Below are 11,164 nucleotides of genomic sequence, written 5' to 3'. Positions count from 1 at the left end.
TGTAAAGAGCCTCATAACTTGTAACGCAGACTCTACCAGCCCCAAAGAGGGAGCAGCTCCATGCCGGCACTTCACTGCTCCGGACGCTGAGGGGTTGAGAGGTTGGGCTACTTTTAGACCAACATTTCTCTCGGCTACGAGCGCGTCCCCCCTTTCCTTCCCAGTAAGGCTAGGCACCTGCTCAAGTTGGGTCTTCACGTTGGTCTGGACCTGGGTCTGCGCCCCTCAGTTGTGGAGCCTGGATTCTGTTATTCAAGTGCAGAGTATGGCCGGGAAGAGGGACAAAAGAGACACTCAGAGAAGCCCCAACTCTCTCTTATAACCACCCCACTTCAGCCTGGAAGGTACCCAATAGCCACTCATTCCAGGGCGCTTGCTGCTTCCCCTGTCAGGGAATGGCTGTGAGAGAGGGACGGTGTGATGGGCGGTGGAGAGACGGGGCTGGAGGGCTGTTACCACAGCTCTAGAACAGATACGGGCCCTGTGAGAAGCCTGGGAGTTGGGGAGCGGAGAGGATCCCAGACGTGGAATTTGGATGGGCAGAAGAGGTTTATACAGTAAGCAGGCTCTCTGTGTGTGTGTGGTAGGTGCCTTGGCTGAAGCATGCGGCTGGGGAGAGAGTCAGAACCCAGGAGTGTTTGGACTGTGGGTATCCCTAAACTGTGTGCAAACCGTGTGCGAGGCATAGACCAGTAGGCATGAGGGTGGGAGGGTCTAGAGGTGTAGAAGTGGTGGCCCTGCCCTGAGTAGCTTAGTTTGCTGAGAGATAAAAAGCCAGCCCATTAATTGATGCCAACTGGATAGGGTGTGGTTGGGCCCATGTGATGGTGGAAAGGAGCTGCAGAGGAGGGGGCAGTGTGCAAAGACAGAGAGGACCTCACTCATCCTAATGGGCTTTAGGGAAGCCTTCATGTTGATGGTGGAGCTTCAGCTGGCTTGGAAGGAAGGCATTCCTGACCTGGGGGTGAGGTGGAGGTGGTGGTGGTGGGGAAACTGCAAAGTTTAAGAGGCTGGAAATTTCTCTGTGTTTTCAGGGGATAGTGAGAAATAACATCTGGAGAGTTAGGGATCCATTGAAGGCTTCTGATCTGTAGGGTGAGGCATGTAAGATGGAACCTTGGAAGGCTCACCAGGTCTGGGTATATATGATGGGATAGATGTGATGAGACCATACTTGAGACCCTTTGATGGGGGGTGGGGCAGAAGTGAAAACAAAAGGAGGGGTGACCTTATTCAACCGTAGGCTATGGACACTACTGAGAATGCCTGACTAGGTGCCGATTTTCACAACTAGGGAACTCAGAAACCACTGGGCCCCCTGAGTGCCAGTTTGGATGTGAAGGAAGACAGGCTCTTTTAATAGTAGAACATGGCCTCCAGGAGGATGTTTATTAGATCCAGAAGATTCTGGTTCAGGCCCCATGCCAGGTCATGCTCTCCATTCTTATGTCCTGTTTCTTCTGCTTCCTCAGTGATGTGGACCAGGCGGGTGCCCACAGGGCCCTGGGGGGTGGCCCCGCATAGGACAGTGCCCTGGTTCAGGGTGGGAACCTGGAGGATGGTTGCCATGCCAGGGGGGTGCCCACCACCATGGCAGTGCCCAGGGCCAGGGCCATGACCATGTCCACCACCATGGCAGGGCCCCTGTGGAAAGCCGGATGAACAATATTAGAGTCAGAGGTCAGTGCCAATCTTACCTGCAGTCAACTCTCTCTCTCCTTCCCCTTCCCCCTCTCCAGCCCCTACTCTAGGGGACTCAGGATTCCTGGGCACTAGCAGGGGCTCCTTGTGGAGGTCGGGAGACAGGGATAGCAAGTGACTGCTCCTAGCCCTGGGCCTTTTGCCTTGATGAAGCCAGAGCACAGAGCAGACACAAGGGGAGGAACCTAGATTCATTGGGTTCCATTCCTTGAGCTGAGATATGACTCCCACTCTCTGGACCTCAGTTTATTTTATCTGCAACTAAGAAGCAGAATTATCTCATCTTCTCTCTTCCCTCACCCAGGAATCCATGCAGAGTGATTAGAGGTTTTGCCATGCTGACTACTTAGAAGTGAACATGGGGCTGGGGGAGGCTACAGAGGAACACAGTGAGGGCCAGGGGCAAGGAGGAGACAGGAGGCAGGGTGAGGGGAGATGCGGGAGCCAAGGAGAAGGAGTGGCAGCTGGAGGGTGGGAGGAGACAAAGGTAGGAGGTGACAAAGTAAGGATGTGCTTGTTCTCTATGCAGGTAGTGTAGCAGGTACAAGGCTATGTGCTGCATTTACATACAAATAGCTACGTCTGTGTACATGTGCATGGGTGGCCACCCATACATGCCTGCTGTGCGCACAGATACATGTGTATGGGTGCATGTGCCTGGTTGTGTGTATGTGACAGTGGGAGTACATGTGAGCCCATGCCTGTCCCTGAGCAGGTGCCAGACTCAAGAAACCAGGAAGAATAGAAAGTAAAATCAAGGCTTTATTGCCTGAGCCAGAAGAGTCCTGGGAAAAGTGGTTTAACCTTCTGTCTTGGCTGGAACCACTCCTGAGGCCCCAAGGCCAGAGAGGTCTCTTTGCCTCTTGCCACAGGCCTAGGGAAGAGTAGAGATGCTACCTTTCTTCTGGTGCTGGGCACAGGGGACCTGGGGCCCCAGGGGAGCAGGTCTGGGGCTATGGCCCTACTCTGGGGGGTGGATAACTCCCCAGTCTGCTCCTGCCGCCTAGGGCCTGAAAAGGGCTTATAACCAGTGGGGAAGAGGCAGGCTCCATGGTTAGGGGACTTTCCTGTGACTAAGATAGGGCTGCCACTGCCCCATCCAGGCTCAGTGATGCCTGGAAACTGCCACTTCCCACCCTGCTTGCCTCTTCTATGACTCTTTTTGTGGTGGGTCCAGTTCCGGGCCTAGGAGCTGGGTCTGCTGGTGGTAGCCAGTGGGGGCTGGGGGAGGGGTAAGCAGGAAGGAGGGCAGGCAGCCTCCCTTCTCTGGCAGAGGCAGGTCACTGGGGCCCTGCAGTGTGGTTGGGATTTGGTGGCAAGCCAGCTATCCAGGGAGGCTGTGAGTAGCCAGGAATGCAGAGAAGCATGGAACAGGAGGGGAAGCAGCAGGAGAGAGGATGGGCTGCTGGGGCAGGGAGGGGATGTGAGAAAAGGAGAGAGACAGATGGGAAAACAGGAGAGAAGCAGAGAAGGCTGACGCCTGTAGGGGGTAAACTTGCGCAGTGATACCCTGCCCCACCCCACCCGTGGGGCTGAGGCCTCCCTATTCTGCATTTGGGGGACATTGTGGCTGCTCCCTGAGGGTCTAGGAAGGGGCTGGAGGTCTGGGGTCGTGGCAGCAGGCAGGAAAAAGGGGAGATGGCTGGGGAACTTTCTATCCTTTGGACCTGTGGGAAAGGAAGGGAAAAAAAGAAATAGCTTTGGTTATTTGGTTCTGCAGTGAGAATCCTGTCTTCCTCCTGGTACTGACTTTGTGCCCACCTCCCACCTCCTCCAACAAGGCTCAAGAGCCAGCTGAGTTCTCCTGGGTGGGATGGGGCTAGTTAGGAAGTATGGGTTCTTGTCCTCACTCTGTCAGCTGTCTGCCCTCCCAACCTCGGCCAAACTCCCTAACACTAAGGGAGGTGTCTGCAGTGGAAACCCTGTTTCTTCTACTTCCACCTTCAGGCAGGCCCCACCCAGTCTTCCCCTCTGCCTCCTCCCCCGATCCCACTTTTCTCAGCCCAATCTCTACTCAGATCCTCAGCTGTTTCTTGGCTGCTGCTTATGACTTTCTGGTCCCAGCTATTAGCCTTTGCTCATGTCTCCTACCACTTGGAACTCTCTCTTGCTTGACTCTGTCTCATTCCTGCAGGAAGTCTGCTTAGATTGGGCCATCCTGCCTGCCCTCACTGCCCAGCTGCTGGCCCAGAGGGCTCATTCTTGCAGTAACCAATTTGAGTGGTCCTGGGTGTTCTGAAGTGCTCCCTCAGTGAGAATCGCCTCCTTGATGAGATGTATATTTCTTTTTTCTTTTCCTTTTGGCTGCATCACACAGCATGTGGAACTTTCCTGACTAGGGATGAAACCCGCACAGCCTGCGGGGTAGTGAGAAATCTTAACCACTGGACCACCAGGGAAGTCAGATTTTTATTTCTTGAGGGCCAGCATGGTCTTTTGTTCCTTTTGAGGGGAGCCAATGGCACAGCTGCCAAGAGCTGTGTTCAGGGCTCCAGACCCAGCCACACCTCCAGGGCCTCACCCTGAGTATGACCCCTAATTCCCCAGAGCTCATGTGTACACAGGAGGATCCCCTGCCTGTTTTACTCCTGAGGTTGAAGATCTAGTGAGATGAAGGATGTGTGGGCATGCTTCTTAAACTGTAGAGTGTATTACAAAATTCAAGGGCTTGTTTTCATTTTGGAACCCTACCACTCCCCACCCCCACCCCCCACACATACACACTCTCAGCTTGTGGTAGATGTGACTGACTGATTGCCCCTGCCTTCACCACCCTCCCCTTCCTTCTCTCTTCCTTCTTCCACCCTACATCCTTCCGCTGCAGTACTTACCTGGCTCCATCTTTATGAGGCAAGCACAGGGAGTGACAAAAAGAACACCTGTGAGTCAACAGGTAAAGTTTAGTTTACTGTAATCTAAATCTCAGTCTCTCCTTCTCCCTCCCAAGGATGTACACACATAGACTCTTCAAGGGATGAAAGAGATAAAACTGCTCCCTGTGGCTTAGCTTGGGACTCACTGGGGAGCTGGACACTGAGTAGGCGCCAGGCAAGGGTGCCGAGCGGATGCACTGGGTTCATTCATATGGTAGGTAGACAGAGACATGAGAGCATTATGCACCCCTGAACCCTACACCCTCACACGTGACCCACCAGATCCATCCCCAGACTCACAGTCATGTATTAATTCATTTAAAAAAAAATATTTATTTATTTATTTTTAGCAGCGTTGGGCCTTCGTTGCTGAGCACGGGCTTTCTCTAGTTGTGGTGAGCAGGGGCTACTCTTTGTTGCAGTGCATGGGCTTCTCATTGCAGTGGCTTCTCTTGTTGCAGAGCACGGGCTCTAGGCGTGCGGGCTTCAGTAGTTGTGGTACGCAGGCTCTAGAGCGCAGGCTCAGTAGTTGTGGCATGTGGGCTTAGTCGCTCTGCCTCATGTGGGATCCTCCCAGACCAAGGCTCGAACCCGTGTCCCCTGCACTGGCAGACGGATTCTTAACCACTGTGCCACCAGGGAAGCCCTCTATTAATTCATTTCTACTTGGGTCAATTTCAATCATGTTAATTATTCATGTAGCATGCCTACCATGTGTCAGGTCACAGTACTCAGTCTCAAGAGACTCTTGTCCCTGTGTAGATGCCTGGCATAAAGGTGGGGAGGGAGGCTTGGAGAGATCAGTGCACCCAGAGCAGGGAGGATAGGCTTGGTGGGTAGGGGCCTCTGGGGGATCCAGGGGATCCTAAGACTTTACCGCCATGGCACAAGTGAATGGAAAACCTTCCTTGATCCAAGCTGCTTATTCCTGTCTCCTCCCACCAGGACTGGAAGGGGACTTGGGGGCTAAGCCAATCTGTCATTTACCAGTAAGTGTGCTCTCATAGGATGGAGCTTCTGAGGTGCCCTGGTGCCAAGGCCGGCCTTGTCTTGCTTGGGGCTGGTGCATAGGTCATAATGGACAACTCCAGAATGGACCCAGTGCAAATGTGGTATATTAATTAATATTTTTTCTGATCCACAAATCAGAATATAATATGTGACATACAGACCAACTACTTGGGCATTCTGGTACTCATATGGTTGCCGAACATAGAGGCACAAATGTTCACACACACAGACACACACACACTTCTGTACTACAGCAGCCCCAGCCCCTTGCAAGACAGGCCCCTGGCACCTTTTTTTTTTTTTTTTTAATTTATTTATTTGGATCTTTGTTGCAGCATGTAGGATCTACTTCCCTGACCAGGGATCAAACCCAGGCCCCCTGCACTGGGAGCGTGGAGTCTTAACCACTGGACCACCAGGGAAGTCCCCCTGGCACCTTTTGAGCCACCCATTTTTGCTGGCTTTTACTTATGCAAGAAATGTTCAGCTGAGGTCAGCCTCTGAGCTATGCCATGGTCCTTCCTGTTGCCTCCTTCTTCCCCTTAGTGAGTGATGAGTATGGAAGAGATCCATGGGACTAGGCTTGGGGAGGGAGTGGTAAAGAAAACCTTAGGGCCAGCCAGGATCTGGCTTGGAAGAAAGAGAAAAGACAGGCCTTGGAAAAAAAACAATCCCATTAAAAATTGGGCAGAGGGGCTTCCCTGGTGGCACAGCGGTTAAGAATCTCCCTGCCAGTGCAGGGGACACGGGTTCGAGCCTTGGTCCAGGAAGATCCCACATGAGGCAGAGCAACTAAGCCCGTTCACCACAACTACTGAGCCTGTGCTCTAGAGCCGGCGAGCCACAACTGCTGAGCCCATGTGCCACAACTACTGAAACCCATGCACCTAGAGCCCGTGCTCCACAACAAGAGAAGACGCCGCAATGAGAAGTCCACGCACGGCAACAGAGTACCCCCTGCTCTCCACAACTAGAGAAAGCCCACGTGCAGCAATGAAGACCCAATGCAGCCAAAAATAAAGAAATAAATTAATTAATTTTTAAAAAATGGGCAGAGAACCTGACATTTTTCCAAAGAAGACATACAGATGGCCAGCAGGTACATGAAAAGGTGCTCAACATCAGTAATCATCATGGAAATGAAAACCAAAACCACAATGAGATATCACCTCACACCTGTTAGAATGGCTATCATCCAAAAGACAAGAAATAAGTGTTGGCGAGGATGTGGAGGAAAGGGAATGTAAATTGGTGCAGCCACTATGAAAAACAGTATGTTGGTTCCTCAAAAAATTAAAAATAGAACTGCCATATGATCCAGTAATTCCACTTCCGGGTATTTATCCAAAGAAAACAAAAACACTAATTTGAAAAGATATATGCACCCCCATGTGCATTGCAACATTATTTACAATAGTCAAGACATGAAAACAGCCTAAGTGTCCATCAACAGATGAATGGATAAATAAAATGTTTATTATAAACAATGAATATTGTTTAGCCATAATGTTTGGCAATATTGTTTCAGCCATAAGAAGGAATGAAATCTTGTTGTTTGTGACAACATGGGTGGAACTCGAGGGCATTATGTTGAGTGAAATAAGTCAGACAGAGAAAGACAAGTATCATATAATCTCACTTATATGTGGAACCTAAAAAAATTCCCCAAACAAACAAAAAAAACCCCTCAAGCTCACAGATACTGAGAACAGATGGGTGGTTGCCAGAGGCAGGGGGTTGGGCCTGGGTGAAATGGGCAGAGGGGGTCGAAAGGTACAAGCTGCTGTACACCTGACACTAATCTAACCTTATCATTAATTATACCTCAATTTAAAAAAAAGACAGGCATTGGACTGTCTCTCCCCAGTTCAGGCCAAGGTGCTTGAGGGGTAGGAGTTGGTGGCTCTGGAAGGGAACTAACACAGTCTCCTGGACCCGCAGCTAAACCCCTGTGCCTGGCGCATCAGAGGCTGTAAATTCAATTCTAACTCAAGAAGAGAGCGCAGACCCAGGAGTGGGGTCAGGCACCTAGACACATAGCACACAGACCCACATTGAGTTTATGAGAGACACACACACGCGTGCGCATGAATGACACCCACACAAAGAGACACAGAGGCACAGATACCAATTCAGTACACACACACACATACCCAGGGAGACCATGACCACACAGGCCCACAGCACTCACAGAGCTCACAGCCAGCGGAGCCAGACCCTGACCTGGGAGTGCAGAGCAGCGCGCAGGAGGCAGTCTGAGGCTCTGTTTGTCCTCAGGTATATTTGTAAAGGATAGGGAGGGGCTGGGGTGGGCCAGGTGCACTGGGAGGATCATGGGCTGAAGGTGTGGAGGAATGAGGGGGCTGGGCTAATCTTTAACTGGGCAAAGAGCAGCTGGAAACAGGGTGTGTGTGTGCGGAGTGTGTGTGTGTAAGGGTGGAGTGGGTGGGAAGGAGCAGGGAAGAACCCGTTACCCCATCAGCCTGGTAACAAGATGCCACAGAACCAAGGCAGGAGGCCTATACCCTGGCGAGGCTGTTTAGCACCCAGAGGGCCGTCTCTAAACACTTATGGAGCTCCTACTAAATGCCAGGCCCCGAGGTGCTTCACACACTTAGTTAACCCACTGACTCATACAAAACAGTGAGATTATCACCTGCTTCCATGGGTAGAGGAGGAAACAGGGAGCCTAGGGGAGGGACCTCTGGAATCTGTGCCCTGGGAGCCAAGCCCCAGGCCTGAGTTCTCACATGTGCTGCCCCAGCTCAGGGAGCTTGCCTGGGAGTAGAAATTGAGTGAGTCAGAGAAAAAACAAACTTGTGGTTACCAAAGTGGGGAGGGACAAATTAGGGGTATGGGATTAACAGATTAAAAACTACTATAGATCTTCCCTGGTGGCACAGTGGTTACGGATCTGCCTGCCAATGCGGGGGACATTGGTTCGAGCCCTGGTCTGGGAGGATCCCACATGCTGCGGAGCAACTAAGCCCGTGCGCCACAACTGCTGAGTCTGCGTTCTGGAGCCCGTGAGCCACAACTACTGAGCCCACGTGCCACAACTACTGAAGCCTGTGCGCCTGGAGCCCGTGCTCCACAATAAGAGAGGCCACTGCAATGAGAAGCCTGCGCACTGCAATGAAGAGTAGCCCCCACTCACCACAACTGGAGGAAGCCCGTGCACAACAAAGAAGACCCAACACAGCCAAAATTAAAATAAAATAAATTAAATTTATTTTAAAAAAACCCCAAAAACTATATATAAAATAGATAAGGAACAAGGGTATACTGTATAGCATGGGAATTATACTCATTATCTTGAAATAACCTATAATGGAATATAATCTGCAAAAATACTGAAGCACTGTGCTGTACACCTGAAACTAACACAACATTGTAAGTCAACTATACTTCAGTAAAAAATTTTTTAAAAATAGAACTGGGGATAAGATTAATAAATTTCCAGGACACTGAAAAAAGAAAAAAAAGAAACGAAGAGGGGACTTTGGGGTTGGAATGTCGACAAGCGGAAAGCAAGCCTAGGGTTTTGCAGTCCAGACCACCAGCTTGCTCTGTGCTCTGAAAGCCCCTGTGGCCGGGCCCAGCTGAATCCTCTGGCCTCTTGCTTGTGCCACACCCCTTGGCTTCCCTTAGGCCCCTGCAGACAGACCAGATGCCCCTATTACAAGGGATCCCCTCTCTCCCTGCATCTTTCTTCTCCTGTATACTGCTCTGTGGGACTATCTGCTCACCTTTGTATCCCCAGGGACTGGCCCTTAGCAGCTCTCCTGGCCCTCAGCAGGTGCCCAATAAAAACCTGGTGAATGAATGCAAGGTTGGAGTGTAGTGACTGTTGGGTAGTAACTGGTCTCCATTTCTGTGGTTTATATTTTATTTATTTTTCTCTCTTTTTTACATATTAAAAATTTTTTTATTTTCTGGAAAAAGGAGAAGGAGGAGGATTTTTCCCATGATGGCAGTCCCCTGGCTGACCTGAGCTCCAACCCCTGGGCTCACCGTGATGGGTGAAACCGAGGCCAGCTGACACTCCCACCCTCAACTAGGCGAAGGGGCTCGGAGGGACCCTGTTTCGATCAAGGAGAACAAGGACCACGTGAAATCGAGAACATACAGGAGGAGGCAGAGAAGTTAAAGCAGCTGCTCTCTCTAGGTTCTCCTATAAAAAGCCTGGTTGAACTGGATGTACCTGAACTGCTTTAAATTCTTTTTTAAAAAGTGACCTGCCGGACAGAAGGGAAAACCTGGGCCTCACTAAGGTTTATTCTTGAATGTAGGAACTTTGTTTGGAATAGCTAAAAACTAGGGAGCTTCTCAAATGTCCATCAATATGTGAATGAATAAATGGATCATGGTGCATGCACTCCATGGGATACGACAGTAAAAAGGAATGAACTATTGATACACACAAAAACATAAGTGGACCTCAAAATAACTGCTGGTGAAGGAAGCAAGACATGAAGAATCCATACTACATAAGTGTCTATAAAATTCTAGAATGATGTAAAATTCTAGAAAATGTGAACCAATTGACAATGACAGCAGATCAGTGGTTGCCCCGGGGAAAGCGTGGTGGGAGGGGGAGGGGCTGGAGGGAGACGTTAGAAAGGGACGTGACGAAAGTTTTGGGTTTCATGGATGTGTTCATTATCTTGATTGTGAGGATGGTTTCATGGGGTAAACACACGGCAAAACTTATCAAATTGTTCATTTTCTGCCATTTCTGGTATATCATTTTGGCCTCAATCAGAGCTGTAAAAACAGAAGTAACATAACCACATCAGAAAACAATTTGGAAAATGGAGAGGAGGAAAATAGTGATTCTCCTTTGTTTCCCTGCTGGGCAGGAAAGGAAAGTATTTGTGTGTCAGTTTCTTTTAAAATACCAATTATCTGGACTTCCCTGGTGGCGCAGTGGTTGAGAATCTGCCTGCCAATGCAGGGGACACGGGTTCGAGCCCTGGTCTGGGAAGATCCCATATGCCGCGGAGCAACTGGGCCCGTGAGCCACAGCTACTGAGCCTGTGCTCCGCAACAAGAGAGGCTGCGACAGTGAGAGGCCCGCGCACCGCGATGAAGAGTGGCCCCCGCTCACCGCAACTGGAGAAAGCCCTTGCACAGAAACAAAGACCCAACACAGCCAAACATAAATAAATAAATAAATAAATTAAAAATAAAAAGATTTAGCTCAAAAGTGATGCTTTAAAAAAAAATAAATAAAAATAAAATACCAATTATCTCACATAAGCTCTTGGGGATAGGTGTTATTATCTTTCTCTTTTTTATAGATTAGGAAAAGCCAGGATTCAGAGAAGTTAAGACACTCGCCTGAGGTCACCCAGCCAGCATCGAGGAACATCTGAGTCTAGAGCCTGGGCCCCTTCTCCACATTACATTGTCTCTCTTTTCTGGAATGCATTTCTGAAAAATTCCAGCCTGCTTTGGTAACACTGTGGGCAAATGACTTTGGTTTATGACTAGATGGGGAGTTATTAATCCATCTTGTACATATTTGCTGTGAGCCTTAGGGGAGCTAGTGCACGGAGGGCGGGTGGAGGTTTACA

The sequence above is a fragment of the Kogia breviceps genome, chromosome 3 (assembly GCF_026419965.1).
Source record: "Kogia breviceps isolate mKogBre1 chromosome 3, mKogBre1 haplotype 1, whole genome shotgun sequence".
NCBI lineage: Eukaryota > Metazoa > Chordata > Mammalia > Artiodactyla > Physeteridae > Kogia > Kogia breviceps.
Note: the sequence above shows the minus strand (reverse complement) of the source record.